The following is a 27,069-nucleotide window of genomic DNA, read 5'->3' on the forward strand; positions in this document are numbered from 1 at the left end:
ATTTATTTATTTGAGAGAGAGTGAGAATGGGGAAAGGGGCAGAGGAAGAGGGAAAGAGAATCTCAAGCCAACTCCACAGAATATGGAGCTCAGCACAGGACTAGATGCCACAACCCTGAGATCAGGACAAGAGCTGAAATCAAGAGCCAATGCTCAACTGACTGAGCCAGCCAGGTTCCCCAAGATCTTGGCTTTTAAAAGAAATTCTCTTTTTTGATAGTGGTGTTTTTACAGTAGAGTCTATATTGAAGGGAAAATCCAATAGCCAGAAAGAGTATACAGTGTGAAATCAGTTTCTCTATCACACACTATTCAACTGCACTATTTTTGCACTACAGAGGAAAGCTTACGTACTCTTCGAGGTATAGACTATGGATATAAAAGTATGTATTTACACATATCCTTTAAATTAAATAACCTAAAACTATTAACTTTTGTTTTTAAGATTTATTTATTTATTTAACAGAGAGAAAGAGCACAAGCAGGGGGAGCAGCAGACAGAAAGGGAGAAGCAGTCTCCCTGCTGAGCAGAGAGCCCAATGTGAGGCTCAATGTGGGATTTGATCCCAAGACCCCAGGATCATGACCTGAGCCAAAAGCAGATGATTAACTAACTGAGCCATCCAGGTGCCCCTCTCAACACTCCCCCCCCCCACACTTTTTTTTTAAGATTTTATTTATTTGAGAGAGAGAGAATGAGAGAGAGAGAGCATGAGAAGAGAGAGTTCAGTGGAGCCAGACTCCCTGCCGAGCAGGGAGCCTGATGTGGAACTCGATCCCAAGACTCCAGGATGACCTGAGCTGAAGGCGGTTGCTTAACCAAGTGAGCCACCCAGGCGCCTGCAACATTTTCTTTTATCCACATCTATCTCTGTAGCTTTAACTGATTCACTGTGACTGCTTTGTGCTATTCTGTATTATGACTATATCACAGTTGATTTGCCCATTGTCCAGTAGATGCATATTTAGCTTGTCTCCAGTTTTTTTCTTTGAGATTTCAAACAATACTACAAGGAACATCCTTGCACCTGCAGACCATGTCCATGTTCACTGCTGAAAACTTGAAAACTTGATAAAAATAGAAAGACAAAAACTAATATTACTTATAACAGTTATTGTTTACTGAGTAGTTAATGTATATCAGCTACAGTGCTGGCTACTTTATGTATGTTACTTTAATTATCACACCAACCTATATAATAGGTTCTATTGTGTTTTCCATTATACAATGGAACTGAATCTTAACCAGTTTAAATAACTTGGGCAATGGCACACAGAGAGTGGCAGAACAGTTTTTTAATTGCCAGAGCCCATGTTCTTAATGAGCATGAGCTGCAAATCCAGAAATCTTAATGGTTAGCAATAGTGTTTACTTTCCTTTTTTTTTTTTTTTTTTTAATAGGTTCTTTACCCAACACGGAACCCAACACAGGGCCAAAGTCACCACCCAGAGATCAAGACTCAGACACTTAAGTGACTGAACCGTCCAGACACATCTAGTGTTTATTGTTAGTTGGTTTTTCAGAAGAAAAAGAGATTTGGCTCAGGCTACTTCCCATTTAAAAAATTATGTTGGGAGTATAATACACATGCAGGAAAGTATAGGTATCCCAATTAATGAATTTTTACAAATTTAAGATACCTATGGACCAAGAACCCAGATCCAGATCAAAAAACTATCTTACCAGGGGTGGCTTGTGGGTTAAAGCCTCTGCCTTCGGCTCAGGTCATGATCCCAGGGTCGAGGGATGGAGGCCCACATTGGGCTGTCTGCTCAGCGGGGACCCTTCTTCCCCCACCTCCTCTGTCTGCCTCTCTGCCTACTTGTGATATTTGTCAAATAAATAAATAAAATCTTAAAAAAAAAAATCTTACCAGCATCCAGAAACCTCCTCTTACCTTCTTCCAGACACTGCTCTTCCTCCATGAAGTGGAGCTGCTATCCTGACTTTCAACAGAATTTTTAAAAAATTTTATTCATTCATTTGACAGAGAGGGACACAGTGAGAGAGGGAAGGCAAGCAGGGGGGAGTGGGAGAGGGAGAAGCAGACTTCCTGCTGAGCAGGGAGCTGGATGCAGGGCTTGATCCCAGGTCCCTAGGATAATGACCCAAGTCGAAGGCAGCTGATTAACAACTGAGCCACCCAAGTGCCCCTCAGCGAATATTTTGCCTGTGTTTTATTTTATATATGTTAAATCGTACAGGATATGCTCCTTTGGTCTGGCTTCTTTTAGTGTTAATGAAAATCATCCATATGGCTGAGTATAGCATACTATAGGACAGAAAAGACATATGAGCAACATAACATCCTGCAAAGAATTATGAGTACCATTGAGTCTTTCATCAAGATTGTTGCCAGCCATCACCTTGAAGACAGCATGATAAATGGGATCTAACATAGACAGATCTGAGCAATGCAAGGGATGTTCTGGTATCACTATTGCCTTACCACATCCTCTCAGACTTCCCTTAGAGTCTAGCTGAAGCTGCAGAAAACAGCTTAGTGAGGGCTTCAATTCTTCTCGCATTTTTTTCTGCATTCTGTCCTGGAGCTTTTCCAAAACCAGGTTACAGGACACTGGTGGAAACCTGTTCTGAATGCAAGAGGATCTGATGCCCCCGGGCTAATCCTAATTAATGGGGCATAGAAGCCAATGGATAAATCCTTCTCAGAGCAATCCTTGGGTGGACCATGTTGAGAGGCATTCTAGACAATCCTCAGATGGTTTTGGTAGGTTCTACCCCAAGGTGCTAATAGCAGTGCTCTTAGTTGGCAATGCACCCTTGGGATGGCTCCATCTTTTCTGTTTTACTCTAGGATCTTACATTAAATCCCTGGGAGCACATTCCAAATAAATTACCTGCAACTAGTACTTGTCTCTAGTTCTTCTTTCTGGGCAGAATCCTAATTAAGGCATATGTAAAATTCCTAGATGCTCAAGAAAAAGGAGTTTTATTATTACTACTATTACTACTACTGTTATCACCATCATTAGTTACCTGGCATTTCATAATTGCCGTCCATATCCATCCCCTTCCCCAGGGATGGTACTGAAATTCCACAATTAGAACTTCGATGGCAATAATTTTTGTTTTGTTTTGTTTTTTCCTAAGGGTACTGGGAAGCCACTGATTTTTTTTTTAAAGATTTTATTTATTTATTTGACATACAGAGATCACAAGTAGGCAGAGAAGCAGGCAGAGAGAAAGGGGGAAACAGGTTCCCTGCTGAGCAGAGAGCCCGATGCGGGGCTCGATCTCAGGACCCTGGGATCATGACCTGAGCCGAAGGCAGAGGCTTTAACCCACTGAGCCACCCAGGTGCCCCGATTTTCTTTCTTTAAAAGAGTTTTTTGACTATACGATTTTTCAGGTTTTGTGAAGTATAATTGATGAGCAATGAATTTTATGTATTTAAAGTGTACAGTTTTTTTTTAAGATTTTATTTATTTATTTGACAGAGAACACAAGTAGGCAGAGAGGCAGGCAGAGAGAGAGAGAGAGAGAGAGAAGCAGGCTCTGCACTGAGCAGAGAGTCCGATGTGGGGCTCGATCCCAGGACCCTGGGATCATGTCCTGGGCTGAAGGCAAAGGCTTTAACCCGCTGAGCCACCCAGGTGCCCCTAAAGTGTGCAGTTTGATGAGTTTTGGTATATTTAAAACTTATCAGTCTTGAAACTATAACCATGATCAAGATAATTAATATACCATCACCCCCCAAAAGTTTCCTTATCCCCTTATGATGTCTACCTCTGCTTTCTTGGGTCCCCAGACAACTGCAGATCTGCTTTCTGTCACTACTTTGCTTTTCCTAGGATGTTATACAAACGGAGTCATACAGAACATACTCCTTTATGTCTGGCTTCTTTCACTCAGCATAATTATTTTAAGATTCATCATGTTGTTGTGCATATCAATAGTCCATTCCTTTTAACAACTGAAGAATATTCCATTGTATATCCATTCACCTTTTGAAGGACATTTGTTTCCAGTATTTAGCGATTACAAATAAAGTTGCTATGAACATTCATGTTCAAGTCTTTATGTAGATGTATGTTTTCCATTTTTTTTTTTTTTAGGTAAATACCTAGAGTGTAATGGTTGGCCCATATGGTAGGTGTATATTTAATTTTTAAAGAAACTGCAATATGGTATTCCAAAGTGGTTGTATCGTTTTACAATGCCACCAACAGTGAATGAGAATTCTTGTTCTACACCCTTGTTAACACTTGATGACTTGGTAGTACAAGTCATGGTGTGTAGATTATCTCATTGTGGTTTTAATTTGCATTTCCCTAACATCTTTCATGTGTTTGCTATAGATTTTTCTTTGGTAAAGTGGTCTGTTGAAATCATTTTTTAAACTGGGTTCTTTTGGGGGGGGTGCCTGGATGGCTCAGTGGGTTAAGCCTCTGCCTTCAGCAAATGTCACATCTCAGGGTCCTGGCCCCTCATAGGGCTCTCTGCTCAGCAGGGAGCCTGCTTCCCTCTCTTTCTGCCTACTTGTGATCTCTGTCAAACAAATAAAATCTCTTTAAAAAAAAATAAAATATAAGCGGGTTCTTTGTCTTAATGGACTGAAATAATTCTAGATATTAGTCCTTTGTTGCATGCAGGTTTTGTTGGGATTTCGTCCCAGTGTGTGACTTGCCTTTTCATCTTTTTTTTTTTTTTTTTTTTAAGATTTTGTTAGCACAAGCAGGGGGAGCCTCTGGCAGGCAGAGGGAGAAGCAGTCTCCCCACTGAGCAAGGAACCTGATAGGGAGCTTTTTATTTTCATAAGGGTGTTTTAAGAGCAAAATTTTTAAATTTTCATTACTTATAATATCTTTTTCTTTTATCGATTATGTGTTTGCAGCTCACATAGATTTTTTTTTCCTGTTTTTCTCCAGAAGTTTTGCAGCTTTAGGTTATACACTTAGGTCTAATTGGGGCTGTGACACAATGAGGTTGTCATTTAGCAAGATCTTCTGGCAGCAGCAAGGAAGGTGTTTGGAGGAAGATAGCCGGGAGGCCTGAAACTAGTGAGACTTGTAGAGACGACTGACGGTGGCTTCCTCTAACGGTAGTGGAGAAAATGGAATGTAACCGAGATATATGGAATGTAGAATGACTGAAGGAGGTGTCAAGAATGATTCCTGGGTTTCTTCTTTATGCACAAATTGAGAATAACTTACTTATAAGTTTTTGTACTTCAAACTGGCCCTCAATAGTTTTTTCCTTTTGCAGAAATTATAAATGAAATTTGACCGGGCAGGGACTGAACTGTTAATCTAAAACAGCACACTTGCAGCATCAGCTCCTTCCCTAGGCACTGCCTGCAGCCGAGTACTCAGTTTTATCGTCCCAAGTCCAAAGACCCTTGCCCTCTCGGTATCAGGAAAGGTGCACAAGTTCTTCCACCCGCAGGGCGCAGGCAGGGGGTGGCGCATGCTAAAAGACGCCCTGGAGTACTGACGGCCGGGAGAGCGGAGGGCTAGAGGGTCCCGCCATCTTGTCCCGCCCGCGACCCAGCTGGCCCTTGCTGAAGACTACAAGTCCCGTGAGTCCCCGCGGAGGCACTTCCTACCCCCTCACTGTCCGGCCTGCTCCCGCTCCCCCTCCCGGGGCGGAGGCTCTGGCTGCGGCCAGGCGGTCGGCGGGCCAGGTAGGATTTCCGGGGGAAACTACTGTGGAGGCTGAGGAGGCGGCGGCGGCCACCCGGGTGAGTTCGAGGAACAAGGGAAAGTGAGCGAGAAGTACGCGGGGTCTGGCTGTGGGTGTCTCCTAGGCTCCGGCAGTGTTTTTGGCTCCGCGAGGAGGTGGTGGTCCGGGCGGGGGTAACGGCCGGAGCCGCGGTGGGGTCGGGCCGGGGCGGGGCGGGGCGGGTTGGGCCGGGGCCGCCGCCTCCTCCGCCCTCCCACAACGGTCCCGCCGTGGTTTCTCCGCCTGTAGTGCGTCCGGCGCCGGCTGGCCCACTCCGCCCCCCCGCGATTTTGCGGGGCTCTTTTGTCTGGGCAGCCCCTTTGTGCCCGTGTGTGGAGTCGCCTCCTCCGTGGAGCCCGTCGGGCCGCCCCTAATGGGGACCGGTCCCTGGGGATCCGGTTGCGGTAACCGGATCAGGTCAAAGTCCATTTTTCAAACCCGTCCTCGGTCGGACCTCTGCATCTCGGCCTGGCAGAGCGGAGGCTCGGAGCCAGGCAGCGGCAGACGGAGTTTCTGTTGAAAACCCTCGAGGTTATTGTCTAACTCTGAAACGTCAGCCCCGCGCGGCTTCGGGGCACGAGTCTGCAGGCGTTTTTCTCGGTAGGGGGATGGGCCTGTGGAAAAGAAGTGAGCTTCCTCCCCGGGAAACTGGGAAGGGACCGAATTTGCTGCGCTGTCGGTATAGATTGCGGCTGTGATCGGGGAACCAAAGAACCAGTGCGGTTCGCGGTTCGCACACTTCTTGAATCTCGGAGGAGAGAAAGTGATTTATAGGGCACGAAACAGTCTTTTCATTCATTGCATGCAGAAGGAAGTTGCAGGGCTTGGTCCAGCCACCCAGTTCCTCGCCCCTGGTACCCGCCAATCCTTTGATTTCTTCTGCTCAAAACAAAAAGTTGGAAGAAAAAGTCCATTAATGGAAGGAGCCTCGTTATAGGGAAACCAGAAACCCAGTTGCTTCTCGAAAGCAACAAAGAGACTAGTTCACCAAGTAATAGGAATGAAGCCAGTTTGAGGGAGGAGAGGTAGTCCGTACTGAAACTGGCAAAGTGTGTGGACTTAACCAAATTTTGTTAGATAGTGGTAATTTAATGTACGCTCCGTTGGAAGACTAGTTGTGCTAGATTCAGCACAAGCCAAAGCTTTCTTAAAGCCAGTGTGGACACGCCTTTTTGGAAAGTAAGTCTCTGAAATGAGGACAACCAGGACCCCTTTACATGAAGCAGGGAAGATTATCAAGGTTATTATATAGGTTAAATTCCCTCCTAGTCAAGTTGGCAGATAAAGCTATTGTACTTTATTATGTTGATATCTCATAATGGAAGTGATTTACTCGGGAAATCCCATATTGTGTTGGTTATATTGTGCAGGGATGGAGGGCTTTAATGCAGTTGTTCTTCAGTTTTTAATCCAGCAATGACTAGGGATTGGTTGTTTTTCTACCTGTGTTTTGAAGAAGCATCCACAGAGAATTGCTCTAGAAGTTTTAAAAATAATCTAAGAACAGTAGTTGCTAATGACTGGTTCTTATTTGTTCAGACACCACATTGCTGGGACGCCTGGTTGGCTCAGGGGGTTAGGCTTCTGCCTTTGGCGCAAGTCATGATTCCAGGGTCATGAGTTCCAGTCCTGTAGTGGGCTCCCTGCTTAGCGGGAAGCCTGCCTCTCCCTCTGCCTGCCTCTCCCCCTGCTTGTGTTCACTTGCTCTTTCTCTCTCTGACAAATAAATAAAATCTTTTTAAAAAAATGATATTGCTATTAGTGTTATTTTTTGAAAACAGCTCATCATATATATTATGTAATTTCTCACTACAGTTCTGTGAGGTGGTGTTTCTAATTTTACAGCTGATAAATATTAAATTCACAGCCTCTAAAATGTTAAATGACTTGCCGAAGGTCACGCAATTAACCTAGATAGGAAATAGTAGCCTAAATTATACTCCAGTCCTGTGCTCTTTTCATTACATTACTTCATACCTGTTGAAGTTACTCATCACACCACCACACACAGCTTATGATTATTGAAATTTAAATATTGGAGAAAAATAATGGTAGTACTTTCTAATCAGAGCAAAATCATTTCTAAGGAACTGGAGTTTCTAGAACATAAAAATGTCATACTAAACCATAAATCATATTTAATTTTGGTCCCATCACCTTGTTTGATGGTACATTTTGATTGCCTTGTGCTTCAGACCAAGGCAGTTTTATGGAGCCCTGGGAGTGAAATAGTGGTGAGGTACTGGACTGTGGTTTTGTCTAATCATTACTAAAAAGTTTTTGCTAATCTTTGCTTAAAGGTTTTTAAACAAATACGTTGGAGAACATCTATACAGCAGTTTTGGCTGCTGGAACTGACATCAAAGAAATAACTGAAATTGAGATACTTTTCTAGCCAGTGTCAAGACTCAAGAAAATGCTTTCTTTAGTGTTTGCTTTTTGAGAAAACTTTTAATCAGTTTGAAACCTGCAGTTAAATCTTGGCTTTATGTCAGTACATGCCATGAATGTGACATCAGAAATAGAAACTTACTTCACCCCTTTACTTAAATTCTTCTTAGGTAAAATACATAACATGCCTATGGACTTGAGTCAATACAATTGGTCTAGCCTTTCTAACTAGTAGAAGCCTGTTTTAAATCTCTTATTAAGCCATCATGATGGGAAGGAAATTTTTGCCCTTGTGTATTTTGCTCTTGGTCAACTTTATTTTGGAATCAATTCATCTATTCATTCAATCAACATATATTTATTGAAAGCCCGCTGTGTTCTAGACGCTGGAATTAGATTCCCGGAAATGCAGGAATCAGACCCTGAGGAGTGAAAAAAAGGTCTTCCTTCTTGGGGCTTACAGACTGATTAGGGGTGATGGTGGTTGAGGGAGTCAGACAGTAAGTAAGTACTAAATAAAATCCTCTTTTATGTGCAGCCTTGAGTAGTGACCTCTTTGAAGGTTAGTTTTCTCATCTTTAATACAGGGATGATCATTCCTGCTCTCTCTGTGAGAGCACTCATCAAATAAGCCCCTTAATATTTGTTCTGTATTGTCACAGTTAAAGGTCTTAGTGGCAAGGACTGTGTCCTAGTCTGTATCCTTACTGCTTAGCACATAGGTCCAGGTGTTTTTTTTGGAATTTTATAAATGTATATTGAATGAGTGAATGAATAACAAAAGTGAGCAGGAGTAGTTGTGGAGAATACCAGAATACAAATGCAGCACCATAAACGGTTCTTTTATTTAGCAGATTTTTGTTTTGCCTGTTGGGTGCTGGGATCTGGATTACATTCTGTAGGTACAAAAAAGATGTTAAGGGGGGCATCTGGGTGGCTCAGTGGGTTAAAGCCTCTGCCTTCAGCTCAAGTCATGATCCCAGGATCCTGGGATGGAGCCCTGTATCAGGCTCTCTGCTCAGCGGGGAGCCTGCTTCCTCCTCTCTCTGCCTGCCTCTCTGCCTACTTGTGATCTCTCTCTCTCTCTCTCTCTCTCTCTCTCTCTGTGTCAAATAAATAAATAAATAATCTTAACAAAAAACAACTGTTAAAAAAAAAAGATGTTAAGGTATTGAGCCTCTGCCTTGAAGAGCTTACAACATTGCCACACCTGACCGTGGTAAGTGTTCAGTAGAGCTGTGTTACAATAAAGGAAAGGGACTGAAAAGTGATTTTGGCGCTTGTTCTTGAGGGATGAAAAAGAATTCGTCCAGTAGACCTGTTACTATTAAGGTAATTCCAGCCTGACTCCCTCAGGCACCACCACCTCGATCAGCCAGAGAAAGCAGTTTGGCACAGGAATGGATGTGCAAAAGTGTTAGGTGTGTGTCTAGGAAAGAGTGAGGAGTGTGGGAGCGGCTGGGTGGCTCAGTCCTTCGGCTCATGTCATGATCCAGGGTCCTGGGATCCAGTGCCTCACGGGGCTCCAGCCTCTCACTGGGCTCCTTGCAGCAGGGAGTCTGCCTCTCCCACTCCCCCTGCTTGTATTCCGTCTCTTGATGTTTCTCTGTCAAATATATAAAATCTTTAAAAAAAAAAAAAAAAGTGAGGAGTGTGGTATAGCTTAAGAGGATTTTGCAGTTGGTTTTTAATATTTTCCAGTTCAGGTGCCCCCTCTCAGAAATTTGAAAAGAGGAATGGATTTTCACCCAGACAACTGCACATACGCAAACATGCATATAATTTTAGAAGGTTATAGAATGCATAGGGCGTCTCTGGACCCCTGGGGTTGAGTAGTTGAATACAGTGGCTGCTGAGAGCAAAGGTTGATGGCCAGGTGTTGAGAAGGATTCAAATGTTTTGCTAAGGAGTTCAGTCTTCATGATTAAGGAATTTTTAAACCATCAAAGGTTTTTAGAGCAGGTAATTGACATAATCTCATCTGTTTTGAAAGATAATTGCTTGCTGTCTTTCCGGTAGGTTAGAGCATTTAGGAGAGATACTTAGAGTAAGTGCTAGAAGAGTTGGATTTTGAGGACCTTTTTGTTTGATTTGATTTGATTTTTAAAAATTTTTTAAAAAGAGATTTTATTAATATATCTGACAGATCACAAGTAAGCAGAGAAGTAGGGGGGAAGCAGGTACCCTGCTAGGCAGAGAGCCCAGAAAGTGGGGCTCAATTCCAGGACTCTGAGATCATGACCTGAGCCGAAAGCAGAGACTTAACCCACTGAGTCACCCAGGCGCCCTTGATTTGATTTTAAAAGATGGGAGAGATTTGACCTGTTGGAAGGTGAAGGAAAAGGAGCCAGCAGAGAGGCAGACACTGAAGATCGGCACAAGAGAAAAGGGAGATAAAGAAGCCCTGGAAGGAGATAAAATTGAAACCACATGGAGAGGTGAGCCTTGAAAGAGAAACATGAAGAAAGGATGGAGGAAGATATGTTTGAAAGTGATGGAAATGGGAACTGAAATTGGAGTAGTCCTCAGTCGTTTACTCTGTACACTGCTCTAGGTCCTTTTTTTTTTTTTTTAAGTAAGCTCTACACCCAATGTAAGGCTCAAACTCACAACCCCAAGATCAAGCAAGAATCACATTCTTCACAGACTGAGCCAGCCAGGCACCCTAGACACTTTTATATGTATTATTTAATTTTACAAAAATTCCGTAGAGTGGGTGGGCATTCCCGTTTGTCAGTTGAAGAAATTATGGCTTTGAGAGATTAACTTCATTTCCCAAAGGCACCATATAAGTAATGGAAGAGATCTGGAATCCAGATACATTTTGACTGCAAAGCTCAGGATCACAATTTCTGCCTTATAAGGTCTGTTAAGGTCAAGTAACCTCTTATTTATCTGCCTTTAAGAAGGAAGGGGTTAAGTTATCTGTGGAACGATAAAAGGTGAGAGTGGGCTAGCGGACTTTAGAAAGTGTTAAAAGTTTTGGAATAGGGGCACCTGGGTGGCTCAGTGGGTTAAAGCCTCTGCCTTCGGCTCAGGTCATGATCCCAGTGTCCTGGGATCGAGCCCGGCATCGGGCTCTCTGCATAGCAGGGAGCCTGCTTCTGCCTATCTCTCTGCCTCCTTGTGATCTCTGTCTGTCAAATAAATAAATAAAATCTTTAAAAAAAAAAAAGTTTTGGAACAGCAGTGGTGGAAAAGGTAAGGGAGCCAAACAAAGATGAGGGAGAGGGCTACCCAGCAGCAGTTACGGCTAGCTGAGGTCAGGCACGAATTTTCTGCTAGTCCATGCTTTCTGTCTCCTACATTCTCAGCAAAGCAGAATCTCTCGAATACTGTCATATGGGCCTTAGAAGAAAACACACTATATTGTCATAAAAGGCTTTGGTGCCGCCATCTCCGAGCAGGTCACAAGCCTTGTGCTTCAATTTTCTCATTTCTGAATAGAGTGCCCTGGATTAGTTGGTCTCTCAAATTCTAAGTTTTATGATTTGCAACCAGAAACATTCCAGGGGATTTTAGGAGAGGAAGTGTGTTTAGTGCCCGTCTGATTTTTTTAGGGAAGAGGTGGTTGATACTCTACAGCTTTCAGATTCAGCCTTGGTTTTCAGTTTAACTTCTCTATTATATTTAAAATACCAGGTGTTGATTTTGACCATCTGAAAGTTCTGACCTATTTACTCAATATAATGTATTTCCTATCTTTGGAGTCTGAAGACCTGGGTTCTAGTTCCAGCTCCATATCACACTGTCACTGTGAATATCCAAGTCAGCTAACCTCCTTAAACTTTAGTTTCCTCATCTATAAAATAGGAATAATGACCATTTCTTTAGGGGCATGAGATGAGGTAAAGTATGTGAGAGGTCTTTGTAAACTGTAGAGTGTTTAATAAATATGAGCAAAACAACAAAATTTACAGTCATAGGAATATGTTTGACTTTCCTAACAATTAAAATGTTAAAATGGTTATGTGTCAACTGTACTCAAAAAAATTGAAGGTTGAAACAATAATTATGTAGCATTTAGAACTCTTAAGCTGGAAATACATTTATCTTAAAATAGTAAGATCCATTATTAAGAAGGTAGGTCGTGAATAAACAAGCACTGTAAGCTGTTAGTGGCACTGCAAATTAGGATACTGATGTTAGCAAACAGTTTGGTAATACCAGCCAAGAACTAAATGTTCATAATTTGCTGATCCAGTAATTTCTTTTTTTTTTTTTTAAGATGAAAAGTTTTGTTTTGTTTTTTTAAAGATTTTATTTATTTATTTGACACACAGAGCGAGATCAGGAGAGAGAACAAACACAAACAGGAGAGCTGCAGGCAGGCAGGGGAGAAGTAGGCTCCTCACTGAGCAAGGAGTCCGATGTGGGGCTCGATCCCAGAACCTGGGGACCATGTCCTGAACCGAGGGCAGCTCTTTAACCCTGAGCCACCCCAGTGTCCTGAAAAGTTGTTGTTTTTTTGTTTGTTTTTGTTTTTAAGATTCTAAAAGTGGGGCAGCCAATACACTTCTGAAGATAAGATGGGGAAACTTGCCCTACCTGATTACAGGACTTATTATAAACCTGGGGGCGCCTGGGTGGCTCATTCGGTTAAGCATCTGCCTTCAGCTCACATCATGATCCCAGAGTCCTGGGATCAAGTCCTGCATCAGGGTCCCTCGGCAGCAGGGAGTCTGCTTCTCCCTCTCTCTCTCTCTCTCTCTGCCCCTCCCTCCTGCTTGTGTGCTTCTCACTCTGTCTCTCAAATAAATAAATAAAATCTTCAAAAAAATAAATAACTAAATAACACTTTCAGTAGATACTGAGAGTAACTGTATAGGACAGGTCACAGGGTGTGAAGAATTCTTTCCATTCTCTTTTACTTGCACACACGCAACTTTGCCTCCTGTTCCTTCCTCTGAGTTTAAATCTGAGGGAAAGCATTAGGATTCAGGATATGGGTGTGGTTTTGCTTTATGTATTAAGAGATGACACAGTATTTCTTATCTACTGGTGATACCAATAGGATTGGGAATTTTTCTAACCTTCTTGCATACCCTAATGCTTATATAAAATTAGGTAAGAGGTAAGTGGCTTCTGGAACACCATCTCTTTGTAATTGGGAGAGGGCTTCGTCCTTTTACTGTAGCCACAGGCTAATCAGGACCATTCTGTTAAATATCTTTGCAATCTGTGGCATAAGATAAATAAGTCTGTTTGTTTGCAACCACGGTAATCATTGCACACTTTTTAAAATTGTGGTAAAATTCACCATGTTAACCTTTTTTAAGTGTACAATTCAGTAACATTAGGAACATTCACAACATTGTGCAGCAATCACTACTATCCATTTCTAAAACTTTTCTGTCATCCCAAACTGAAACTCTACACAGTAAATAATAACTCCCATTGCCTTCCCCTCTCAGCCCCTGCTAAACTTTATTCTACTTTGTGTCTGTAAATTTGCTTATTCTAGGTGTCTCATACAAGTGGAATCATAAAATATTTGTCTTTTTATGTCTGGCTTATTTCTTTGTAGGGTTTTTTGTTTTTGTTTTTGTTTTTTAAATTATCCCCTCTTTGTCCTTATAGAAAGATGAAAGTTTATTTTGTAGCAATCAGAAGCTTCCTTCTAGCCTCTTAACTCTCTGCAGGAAAGGCACCATTGGAATGAAGTTGAAAAGCGAGTATTTAACCATCTTTAGGGCATTGGTGTTAAGGAATGAATAATAAAAGTTTTAGGGGATTTGGTAAATGAAATATTTTGGTATGTGCTAGTGCTTTTAGAGGGCAGAGTAGAAACAAAAATATCAAAGAGCAGTTGTTGAGCAACTTCTTCCTTTTAACTAGAAGAGATTAAAAGGGTTAACCTCCTAAACATCAATTATGCCACATTAAATTATTGTAAATAATGACCCTAAGTATTCTTTCATGCGATAGTTATACTTGGTATCACTATGATCCAGACACACATGAAACTATTTTTTTTTAAGTCTATTTAAGTCCATCTTTTGACAGATCATTTTTGCTAGATTTCTAACACCATATAGATATATGTAACCAGACTTCACCTATTAAATAGAAACTTTAAGGGTGTCTGCGTGGCACGGTTGGTTAAGCGTCAGCTCGGGTCATGATCTCAGGGTCCTGAGATGAAGCCTTGTTAAGTGCAGAGCCCAACTCAGGGCTCAGTCCCACAACCTCAAGATCATGACCTGAGCCGGAACCAAGAGTCAGTCGCTCAACCGACTACACCATCCAGGTGCTCACAGGATGTTTTTTTTTTTTTTTTTTTTTAGTGTAATCTCTACACCCAATGTGGGGCTCGAACTCACAACCCCGAGATGGAGAGTCGAACGCTCCACCAACTGAGCCAGCCAGGCACTCCATTACTCTCTTTAAAGAGACTTTGCAGATCCCTATCCTGAGCCACTTTGTGGGGGTTGTAAAATTTAATTCCCAACGAATAATCTCAGTGTCACTTTCAAGTACTGACAACAGATATTATTAGCAGAAGGCTTCAGGATTTTTATTTATAAGGAAATATTGGAAGAGGGGTGCCTGGGTGGCTCAGTTGGTTAAGCATCTGCCTTTGGCTTAGGTCATGATCCTGGTGTCCTGGGATCGAGTCCAGCATTGACTTCTTGCTCAGCGGGGAGCCTGCTTCTCCTTCTCCCTCTACCTGTCGCTCCCCCAGCTTGTGCTTGCTCTCTCTGTCAAATAAATAAAACCTTAAAAAAAAAAAAAAAAGAAGAAGAAACTTTAATTTCCTGAAGCCCAAATCTAGTCCCAATTATTTCAGGAGAAGAAATAATAGGATTAATTTTGATCTGAACATCTTAGTGAATTACAAAGGACATTATTTTCAGGAAAAATAAGATCTCAGGATGATCTGGAAAGTAAGATCATCCTGAGATCTTATTTTTCCTGAAAATAATGTCCTTTGTAATTCACTAAGATATTTCCTTGAGAGTGCTTTTGCTTATCAGTGAGCCACACCTCTATTTTAAAGAGCTGATTCATGCCTCTTGGTGGTAACAAAAAAAGACCATGTTTAACTAGGAGGAGGTTTTTTTCTTGAAAGGGGATATTAAGCTCATTCTTTTTTTAAGTAGGTTCCACGCCCAACATGGCTTGGACTCACAACCCTGAGATTAAGACCCTAGCTGACGTCAAGAACTGGACATTTAACAGAGTGTTAAGTGAGCCACCCCGGCACCCCTAGTCCCATTTTTAAGTCTTTACCCATAAGTAATATGTTAGATGTTGATTGTGCTTAAAAATAAGCATTTCCCAACTGTAACTTTTTTTGAACAGACTTCAAAAGACAAAAATTTTTTCCTGTCACATCATTAATAGCTTTCATTCTTTGTTTCATTTTAGTGTCCAGACTCTGGTTGTAAATACAGATATAAACAGATATACCAAGAATATATAATTTTTCCTAGCAGAATATGTACTTTTTGAGATATTGTTGGGTGTACCAGTTGAGCCAATACTAGAAATAAGAAGACAGTGGAACAATATTTTCAAAATGCTAAAAGCAAAAAAGAATCTGTCAACCAAGAATTGTGTACTCAGTAAAAATGTATGTCAAAAATAATTTTAAAGAGAAAATTTCAAACAAAGGAACTGAGAGAACATATTCCCGTAGAACCTCACCAAAGGAACTTCTGAAGGATATACTTTAGGAGGAAGGAAAAATGCTTCTTGGAAACAAGAGTCTGAGATGCAAAGAGGAATGATGAGCAAAGAACATGTCCAGTAAAGGAAACCTTCTTAAGGACTGACTTGTTAGAAGAGTAACATCTTATTTGTGGATATAAAAATGGAAAATACTCAAATAAATATAAATAGGGAAGGGGTTTGAAATGAAAGCATTCCAAGCGTTCTTATTTAGACTTAATGTAAAATATTCATTTCAGAGCTAATAATAAAAGAATAGTAATAGAATAAAAATAAGTAGAAATGAGGAAAAGGAATGAGAAAAAACTGATACAGCAGAAGGCAAAAAAGAAGAAAAGATCAGCAAAGTGGGACAGATGAAAAATAGGAAATAAGGTGGTAAGAAGGAATACAAAGTATTTCTTAATCGCAATAGAAATAAATTAGAATGTGTTCCCCCAGAACTCTGTTTAAAAGACAAAGACGGTCCAAATAGAAAGGACACTAAATAAATGGTAGAGAGAAAATACTCATGGATTGGAAAACTTAGTATTATAAAGTTCTCCCGAGTTTGATTTTTAGATTAAATGTAATTCTAATCAAAATTCCAATAAGTTGTTTTTGTTTTTGTTTTTGTTTTTGTTTTCATGGAATTTGACAAATTGATTCTAAAATGTATGTGGAGAGGCGCCTGGGTGGCTCAGTCGGTTAAGCAGCTGTCTTTGGCTCGGGTGGTGATTCCAGTGTCCTGGGATCGAGTCCCACATAGGGCTCCTTGCTCCTCGGGAAGCCTGCTTCTCTCTCTGCCTCTGTTCGCTGCTCTGCCTGCCTGTGCGTACGCGCTCTCTCTCGCTCTCTCTCTGACAAATAAATAAAAATAAAATCTTAAATAAATAAAATAAAATGTATGTGGAGCAGCCAACACACATTTGAAGATAAGATGGGGAAACTTGTCCTACCTGATTACGAGACTTATTATAAACCTGGGGGCACCTGGGTGGCTCAGTTGGTTAAGCATCTGTTTTCAGCTCAGGTCATGATTCCAGGGTCCTGGGATCAAACCCCATGTCAGGCTCTCTGCTCATTAGGGAGCCTGCATCTCCTTCTCTCTTTGCCTGCTGTTCCCCTGCTTGTGCTTGCTCTAAGTCAAATGAACAAATAAAATCTTTAAAAAAAAAAAAAAAAAAAAGACGACGATGACTTACTCTAAGACTGATTATTAGAAATGTGGTTTTGCGGGGCGCCTGGGTGGCTCAGTGGGTTAAAGCCTCTGCCTTCGGCTCAGGTCGTGATCCCAGGGTCCAGGGATCGAGCCCCGCATCGGGCTCTCTGCTCTGCAGGGAGCCTGCTACCTCCTCTCTCTCTGCCTGCCTTCTGCCTACTTGTGATCTCTGTCTGTCAAATAAATAAATAAAATCTTTAAAAAAAAAAAAAAAAAAAAAATGTGGTTTTGGACCTGGGATCAAAAAATAGACACATAGGATAGGATAGAGTGCTGGTAGAGGAACCTGTGAATAGGGAGAATGACATGAGACAAAGGTGGCATTACAGATCAGTGGAGAAAAGATAAATTTTTCAGTAATAGACTGAGATCATTTGTTAGTCATAAAAAAATGGATCTCTATCTAATACCATACACAAAAATCAGTTCTAGTTGCATTGATGGCCAAAATGTAAAGGGTAAAACTTTAAAAGGTTAAGAAGAAAATATAGGAAAATATCTGTCTTGTCTCAGGTCTTATATACATTAACTTAGCAATAAGTTAAAAATAGAAATAAGCCAGGGTGAAGGGATAGGACGTGATGGAAAGGGGTTTGCCATATTAGACAAGGTAGTCCGGGCAAGGCCCCTCTGAGCAAGTCATATTTAATTTGCCCCATGAAATAAAGGGGCAAATCATGCAGTTTCTGAGAGTGGAGCATTCCAGGCTGTCTGAACAGCACTTGTCAAGCCCTGGGGTAAGAATGTGCTTGATGAATTACAGAAACAGCAAATAGGGTAGTGCGGCAGGAACTGAGTGAGCAGGACGATACAAGTGAAGTCTCCGAGTGAGTAAGCGGGTTAGGTTATGTAGACTCTCAAGGGCCATGGTAAGAAATTTGGAGTTAATTTCAGGTGTAATAGAGAGACCAGATCTGCTTTACTTCTTCAAAGGATTGCCCAGACCACTCTGAGGACAACACATTACAAGAGTCCGAGTGGGAAGAGGGTGGATTAGGGAGTTGACACACTAGTCAAGGCAAGATGTGGCCATAGCTTGGAGTTGGGTGGTGAAAAGTGTTTAGATTATGGATATGTTACAGAGACAGAGGTGGTAAAATGTGGTGATGATTTAGATGTGGTTGTGAAAGAAAGAAAAGAGTCAATCATAACACCAAAGTTTTCGCCCTGAGCAACTGGAAAACTTAAGTTGCCTCTTTCCTGAAATAATGATCTGAATTAGCAGCTAACACACTGCCAGCATTTTTCTTTTTCTTCCTTCTTTCCTTCCCTCCTTCCTTCTTTTCTTTCTCCCTCTCTCCCTCGGTATCTCCCTGCCTTCCTGCCTTCCTTCCTTATCTGTTGCCCTAACTATTGAATAGGAGACACTGGAAAAAGAACAAGTTGGGGGGGCGCCTATGTGGCAGTGGCCTGGGATCGAGCCCTGCATTGGGCTCCCTGCCCGGCATGCTTGTGTTCTCTCTCCCTGTGTCTCTCTCTGTCAAATAATAAAATCTTTTAAAAAAAAAAGGGGGGGGGGGAGTGAGGGAGTGAAGAATCAAGAGGTAGTTGTTTTTATATTTATACATATGCTGTTAATATATAAACATATTAATACATATTAATAACAGTATATGTTAAATATAGTATGTCTGAGAAACTTAGTAGATTTCCAAATAAAGATGTGTAGTCTGTGGATATACCAGTTTGAAGTTCAGAGGAGAGATTCAGTCTGGCAATATGAATTTGGAAGTCATCAGTGTATATATTGTGTTTAAAGCTGTAGAACTGCGGCAAAGTGCCACGTGGGCTGACCAGGGACCCATCATCATCACAGTGGACACAAAAGAGAGCATCACAGCAAGCATCACATCACATCACATCTGGAGGCACAGTTGGGGAGGTTTCCTGCAGGGGTTGCCTCACTTGAGGAGGGAGAACAAAAACTGAGTTCGTAGGCCCCAGTTTAAGAACACTTCACAATTGCTGGGCTGTGAGAGGCAGTAAAATATTTTGGATTCTATCCTGTCTTTAGGCAATGAAGACAAAGAAAGGGTTTGCTGTGAGGTATGTTTTGGAAATGACTCATATGATGTGGAGGACGAGATTTTTGCTTTGAACAACTCGGTGGAGAGTGGCACGCTAGAAAGCTGCCGGAAGAGTGGGGAATGAGGATGAGTGAGGCAGATGAGGAATTGTTTTGTGTATGTTGAATGGAGGATTGTGGATATCTAGGTGGAGGTGTTTAGTGAATTGGACATGTGGATTTGGAGCTCATTCATTTAAAAAATAGTTGTTACTGTGGAATGCCTGGGAAGCTCAGTCACTTAAGCATCTGCCTTTAGCTCAGGTCATGATCCCAGAGTCCTGGGATCAAGTTCCACATTGCGCTCCTTGCTCAGTGGGGAGCCTGCTTCTCCTTCTGCCTGCCACTTTCCCTGCTTGTGCACTCTGTGTGTCTAACAAATAAATAAATAAAATCTTTTAAAAAATAGTTAAATAAAAAATAGTTATTGTGTACTTACTATCTTCCAGGCACACTATTCTAAATAAATAAATATATATAATTTTTTTAAGATACATTTATTTATTTTAGAGAAAGAGTGCATATGCCTGTGCGCAGGAAGGATGGGCAGGGGGAGAGGGAGAGAGAGAATCTCACTCAGACTCCATGCTGAGCATAGATCCCAACTCAGGGTTCAGTCTCAGGATCCTGAGATCACGACCTGAGCCAAAATCAAGAGTCTGATGATTAACTAACTGCACCACTCCAGACACTATTCTAGATGTTAAAGATACAGCAGTGAAAAAAAAAAAAAAAGGCAACACATATGTCCTGAAAGAATTCATATTTTAGTGCGAGGAGATAATAAACAATAAATAAATTTATAACATAATGTAGAAGATAAGTGCTCTGAGAAATACAAAGCTGGAGGGGTGCCTGAGTGGCTCAGGTCATGATCACAGGGTCCTGAGATTGAGCCCGACATCAGGCTCCCTGATCAGAGAGCCTGCTTCTGCCTTTCCCTCTGCTCCTCCCCTACTTGTACACACACACTCTCTCTCTTTCTTTTTTTTTTTTTTTTTTTAAGATTTTATTTATTTATTTGACAGAGAGAGATCACAGTAGGAGAGAGGAAGGGAAGCAGGCCCCCTGCTCAGGACCCTGAGATCATGACCTGATCCGAAGGCAGCGGCTTAACCCACTGAGCCACCCAGGCGCCCCCACACTCTCTCTCTTTCTGTCAAATAAATTAATTAAAATCTTTAAAAAAAAAAAAAAGGAAATGCAAAGCTGGGAAAAGAGGTAAAGCAGGGGTGGGGTGTGGTGATGCTTATGATTTCAATGCTGATGATTTCAATTTAAACTTGGGTAAAGGAGGAAGGCTTCACTTGAGAAGGCAGCATTTTAGCAAAGACCTAAAAGAATTGAGGAATGAAAATCTTGGGGAGGAGCATTCCAGGGAGAGCAAAAAGCAAGTGCAAAAGCCCCAGGCATGCCTGGCAGGTTCAAGAAGCTTAGCGTGGGAGAGTAGTTGAACATCATGGGGTCATTGAACATGATCACAGGGCCTTGTAACTGTTAAGTTTTTTTGCTTTTTACCCTGAGTTTTTTTTTTTTTTTAAGATTTTATTTATTTATTTGATAGATAGAGATCACAAGTAGGCAGAGAGACAGGCAGAGAGAGAGAGAGGAGGAAGCAGACTCCCTGCGGAGCAGAGAACCCGATGCGGGCTCGATCCCAGAAACCTGGGATCATGACCTGAACCGAAGGCAGAGGCTTTAACCCACTGAGCCACCCAGGCACCCCTACCCTGAGCTTTTGAGAGAGATCTGGACTGAACATACATATAGGTTTGGGCATCATCTGCACATTGGTGGCTCTAGAAACCATGGGAATACTTCTAGCACAGGCGTTCATTTAGGTGGAGACACGAAGTAGCGTCCTCTTCTACAAAGACGACTCAGAATTCTTTCAGCAAGATACCCTCCTGTTTGTGATTCTCTAAGGACAGAGTGTGTTAATTGAAACTTTCTGTTAGCTAACCCTGTATCATCACCCTGATCATCTAGTGGATAATGTGGTTAACAGTTGAGATACTGTTAATTCCGTCTTCCGTATCTGCCAGCAAATCCTGTTATGTTTACTAACCATTTCCAGATGTTCTCACTTATGTATCAGACATTTATTCAGTGCCACATACATCGGAAACAAAATACTGACCTCAGATCTGTTAGCATGAGGGTTCAAATAGAGCTTTGTTTACACTAATGATTACACTATGTTCAGGCTTCTAATGACTGTACCCTGTGTTAATACCCCTATTCTCTCTAATTCCTTTTATACTTGTTGGAAGGTTAACACTCAACTGATTTGACTTCTCAGCTAGTCTTTTTTTTTTTTAGTGGTTGCTCTGGGAATTACAATTCACATTTTACCTTAAAACAACCTAGTAATCTTGTTCAGGTATATATCAATTTGATTTCAGTATAGCTTGTTCCTTTTCCCCCCGTAGTGCTGTTATTCTCATACAAATTATGTATTTATATATCATAAGCCAATTGCTAAGCTTTTGTAATTATTGCTTTATACATTGTCTTTTTAATTAGATAGGAAAATAAAATTATATACTTTTATACTGTCTTTTATATTTACCTGTGTAGTTACTTTTCTTATCGCTCTTTATTTTTTCCTATGGATTCTGGTTACTGTCTAGTTTCTCTCACGTCAGCATGAAAGTCTGCACTGTTTCTCATAGAACAGGTCGGCTAGGGATGAATGCTCTCAGTTTTTGTATATCTGGGAATGTCTTTCTCTCGCCTTTGTTTTAAAAGGATAGTTTTGCTGGATGTAGGATTTTGGTTTAAGTCTTTTTCCTTCATCATTTTGAATCCTAAGTGTGGATCATTTTGTGTTTATCTTACACTTTTTTTGAGTTTCTTGGATGTATTTTTCATCATTTGGGGGCAGTATTAATTTCCCATTATGTGTATGTCTGTATACTTGATGGTTTGTATGCTTGAAGGTTTGTTCTCTGAGGCTCTCTTCATTTTTCTTCATTCTTTTTTATTCTGTTCCTCAGACAGGGTAATCTCTGTGAACTTGTCTTTGTTTTTGCTGATTCTTCTGCCAGCTCAGATCTGCTGTTGAGCCTACCTAGTGAATTTTTCTTTTCAGTTATCATACTTTTCAACTCCAGAAAATCTTTCTTTTTCTTTTCTTAAGGACTTTATTTATTTGAGAGAGGGCATACAAGTCGGGTAAGGGCCAGAGAGAGAAGCAGAATCCCTGCTGAGCAAGGAGCCTGATGCCTGGCTTGATTCTGGCATGACCTGAGCCAAAGGCAAACACTTAACTGACTGAGCCACCCAGGTACCCCAGTCTTTCTTTTTTTTTATACAATTTCTGTTGCTATTGCTATTGCTACTCTGTATTTGACGAGGCATTTTTCTTAATCTTAATGCTTTATCTTAATGCTTCAGACATGGTTTTCTTTAGTTATTTGAAGTATTTAGAAGAGTTTATTTAAAGTCTTTGTCTAGGGGAACCTGGGTGGCTCAGTCGGATAAGCCGCTGCCTGTGGCTCAGGTCATCATACCAGCGTCCTGAGATGGAGCCCTATATCAGGCTCCCTGCTCAGCAGAGAGCCTGCTTCTCCTTCTCCCCCTACCTCTGCCTGTGTATGCTCTCTCTATCTGTCAAATAAGTAAATAAAATCTTTAAAGTCTTTGTCCAGTAAGCCCAACATCTAGACCTCCTCAGGTATGGTTTTGTTGACTGCTTTTTTTCCCTGTATATAGACCATACTTTCCTCTTTATTTGTGTATCATAACTTTTTCTAAATACTGAGCATTTTAAATAATGTGGCAATCTGCAAATCAGATTCTCCCTTCCCTCCTGCACATTTCTTTTTTATTTAGTGACTTTCCTGGATGAAATATCTGTAGAGCCTGTATTCTTTGTTGTATGACCAATGAAGTCTCTGCTTGGTTGGTTTAGTGGTTAGCTAATGGTTAGACAGAGATTTTCTTAAATGTCTTGGACCAGTAAATTATCCAGCCTTTGCCAAGGGGGTTCTGTCTGTACATTGGCATATACTTTCAATGTTCCCAGCAGGCAGTATACAACTTTGCCTTAGCCATTACTTCCTGCTTGCACAGAATTTCAAGGTCAGCCAGAGGGTAAGAGATCAGGGCCCTCTCAGGCCTTTCCTGGGTATGTCCAGAGCCAGAGCCTGCAAGCCCTTCTAGATGCCTAAGAATATGTCAGAGCTGGGCACCTGGGTGGCTCAGTGAGTTAAAGCCTCTGCCTTCAGTCATGATCCCAGGGTCCTGGGATCGAGCCCCCCACATCGGGCTCTCTTAACAGGGAGCCTGCTTCCTCCATTCTCTCTCTGCCTGCCTCTCTGCCTACTTGTGATCTCTGTCTGTCAAATAAATAAATAATATCTTAAAAAAAAAAAAAAGAATATGTCAGAGCTTTCCTGAAGCCCATATAGACCTCTCAATCCTGGACATTTATGGTTTTTTGTTCAGTGTCCTGTTAGCCTCCAGCTGGTATCACTGCCTTAGGCTTTGGGGATGTTAAACACTACAACTGACTGTTTTTTGAAAAATCTCCAAAGGATAGGGCTCTTCACACAGAAAAAGCTCTGAATCAGGTCCAATAAAGATAAGGAGAATGGAGTTTCTTGGTGCTATCAGTCAGATCACATACTAACAGCTCTCTGGGGATGGGGCTTTTAGAGATCTCCACATTTGTTCTCTCCTTTCCAGTAGCTGCTAGGCTGCTGGTTTTTATAACTACTGTGGTTGTGAGGGTCTTGGTTTTCAAGGCTAACCGAAAGCTGGGGAGAGGGAAGTGGGAGTCAGGATAGTTAAAATGCCATAATACTCTCTGGTCTTACCAAGATTGAGCTGGTTTTCTTTCTTTCTTTTTTTTTTTAGTTGCAATAAAATATGCACAATATCAAGTTTACAGTTTTTTTAAAAGATTATTCATTTATGTGACAGAGAGCATACAAGCAGGGGGAGGGGCAGAGGGAAAGGAAGAAGCAGGCTTCCCACTGAGCAGGGAACCCCATGCAGGGCTCGATCCCAGGACCCTGAGATCCCGACCTGGGCCAAAGGCAGACACAACCAACTGAGCCACCAGGTGCCCCTGAAGTTTACCATTTTAACATTTCTAAAGGATATAGTTGGTGACATTAAGTATATTCACATTGTTCTACAACCATCACCACTATCTATCTTTAGACTTTTTCATTTTCCTAAACTAAAACTCTGTACCCATTAGTGATGATAATTCTTCATTCTCTCCTCCCTCGGCTCCTGAAAACACCATCTGACTTTTTTTTTTTAAAAGATTTCATTTTTTTATTTATTTGACAGAGAGATCACAAGTAGGCAGAGCAGGAGGCAGAGGCGGGGGGGGGGGGGAAGCAGGCTCCCCGCTGAGCAGAGAGCCCAATGCAGGGCTCGATCCCAGGACCGTGAGACCACAACCTGAGCCAAAGGCAGAGGCCTAACCCACTGAGCCACCCAGGTGCCCCACCATCTGACTTTCTGTCTCTGAATTTGACTCTTCTAGGTGAAGTAGAATCCCATAATGTTTTCCCTTTGTGTTTAGCTTATTTCATTTAGCATAATGTCTCAGAATTCATCTGTATTGTAACATAAGTCAGAATTTCATTCCTTAATAAGGCTGAATAATATATTCCACATTTTATGTATCCATTCACCTGTTGATGGATATTTGGGTTGTTTTTTATTGTCAGTAATGCTACTATGAACATGACTGTACAAATATGTATTTGAGTTCCTACTTTCAGTTCTTTGGGGTATATATCCAGAAGTGGAATTGCTGGGTCCTGTGATAATTCTGTTTTTAATTTCAATTTTTTTTTTTAAGTATGGGACCCAGCGTGGAGCCCGGTGTGGGGCTTGAACCCACAACCCTGAGATCAAGATGTGAGCTGAGATCAAGAGTCAGATGCTTGCAGTGCCTGGATGGCTCAGTGGGTTGGATGGCCAACTCTTGATTTTGGCTCCGGTCATGATCTCAGGGTCCTGGGATCGAGCCCCGTGTTGTGCTTTGCACTCTTTGGGGAGTGTGTTTAAGAATTCTCTCTCCCCCTCCCTGTACACCTCCCCTGTGCATGCTTGCACTCACTATCTCTCTCTCCCTCTCTCAAATAAATAAATATATTAAATAATTACCTTTTAAAACAAAAATCAGCCACTTAACCAACTGACCCAACCAGGCACTCCCCCATCTCTTCCAGTCTTGACAGCTTACTTAGTGGTATGACCCAAACCCTCATTCCTGAGGGATCTGAACCACTAGTTACCATGCTTTTCTCAGGCCAGAGTATCCAATTTGTCTGCTTATGGTACTCTGAGAGGTGGGAAAGGGAATACTAATGGGCACCCAAGTGGATCATCTGGGTTCCAGATATATTGTCACTGTCCCATTGTGGAACAGCAGCCCTACTTCTTTCTGGTAATAAGGATCAGTTACCCCTGCCAAGATGGTAATTCCTCCTTTGCCTTTTGATCCCTAGATACAAGAACTCGAAAATGCCCAGGTGACAGCCATAGCTTATAGACTCTAGGGATTCTTTCCCCACCTCCTCGGGATTCTTTTGTCTCTTACGAAAGTGTTCTCTTTTGGTGACATAAATCTTTGCAGAACCCAGAATTGCAGGGGTAATACACACAAATTCCCCAGGTGGGTCTTTGGGATTTGATGATAAACAGGGTATATTGTGTTTGTACCCCCCCCCCATTTTCCTATATTCTTGTAATTTTCCTATATTCTTGTAATTTTCTTAGCATATGAAGGTCTTTGATTTGGGGTATGTATTGCATCCAGGAGGTTGGCATTCTGTCCAGTTGTGCCTTCATCAGGCCATTTCAATGCTCTTTTAGGTTAGGAACTCCTAGATGATGCTATATATGATACCACCAGTAGATCCCGTGTTCCTGGAACCTATCTTGCACTTACTGTGAGGAAGTGATATTGTGTGGGATGATGCTTACTGGTAGATTAAACCTTTCGTGAACTCTCGTGTGGTGATGTTCCAGAGGGCAGGAAGGACAAACCTACCCCCAGACTATGTCCTTATTCCTTTCAGAATAAATTGTTTGCCTTTTCAAGGTGGGAGGGGCCAGTATAGTCAAGTCAGCTTGCCATCAAGTGGTTTCCTTAAAGATGGTGCCATATTGGAGCTTAGTGTTTGCCTCTGTTGCTGGCCATTTGGACTTTTGGCTGCATCAGTAACTGGAGCATCCCTGTAAGTGGGAATTCATGCAGTTGTCCATGCATGGTATATATCTCTGCTATCGTGACCACATTTTTTCATGTGCCCATTTCATGTGCACTGGGGAGGCCATGAAAAAAGATGGCTGACAGAAACTGGTTGAATCATTGTCTACTTGGTTGTTTAGTGCCTCTTTCATGGTAGGTGTTCTCTGATGAATGTCAGGACTAGACCTTAACTTGGTTGTATCCACTCCGTAGCCCTCCTGCGTGCCTCTACCCTAAGACTTCCTTGTCGCACTATTCCAGTCTTTCTACTTTTAAGCCCCCTGACCAGCATGTTGCAACATTTGCCTACCATGTCTTTGTCTATACATAGTAGACAGTCAAGTGTACTGCCTAAAGCTCTGCCCATTGGGAAGGTTTTCCTTTACCACTGTTTTCGGAGCCACCCCCTGAGGGAAGCTTTATGTAGCACCTGTCCAGTTTTCACTTGTACCACATACAGATGTCTGTGAGAACTATAAGGGTTTTGTCTCTGTCAGCTGATGATAGAGCCCCCCCCATATGGCCAAAAAGGTATATGCTGAGGGAGGGGCGCTTGTATGACAGTGGTGGGTGATATGATGGGGTAGGCTCTCTGCTCAAGCTTGTGACTTCTGGTCCTATTTGTGCTTGATCTTGGTTGTATCGCTTTGATCTTACGTTGGATTGTTACTGGGTCCACCCAACATTATAACTTGGTGTGTTTCACAGAACTTAGGTCAAAATGGGTGATTCTAGATAAATGGGCACTTGGTGTCTTGGTGGTCACATGCTCCATATCTCTTAGGATGCAGTATCATGCCAGGAGTCATTGTGCAGAAGACATTTG

General features: G+C 41.7%; 1 protein-coding gene across 3 annotated transcripts in view; it reads left to right on the forward strand.

Moving 5' to 3' along the window:
* Positions 1 to 5,552: 5,552 nt before the first annotated feature.
* The window catches only part of PHACTR4 (phosphatase and actin regulator 4), a 109,023-nt gene continuing 87,506 nt past the window's right edge, over positions 5,553 to 27,069 (forward strand). For all 3 annotated transcript variants that reach the window (XM_059137964.1, XM_059137961.1, XM_059137962.1), the window contains exon 1: positions 5,553 to 5,706. The gene's annotated coding sequence lies outside the window, so the exon portion shown is untranslated. The remainder of the gene's footprint in view (positions 5,707 to 27,069) is intronic.

The sequence above is a fragment of the Mustela lutreola genome, chromosome 10 (genome assembly GCF_030435805.1).
Source record: "Mustela lutreola isolate mMusLut2 chromosome 10, mMusLut2.pri, whole genome shotgun sequence".
Lineage (NCBI taxonomy): Eukaryota > Metazoa > Chordata > Mammalia > Carnivora > Mustelidae > Mustela > Mustela lutreola.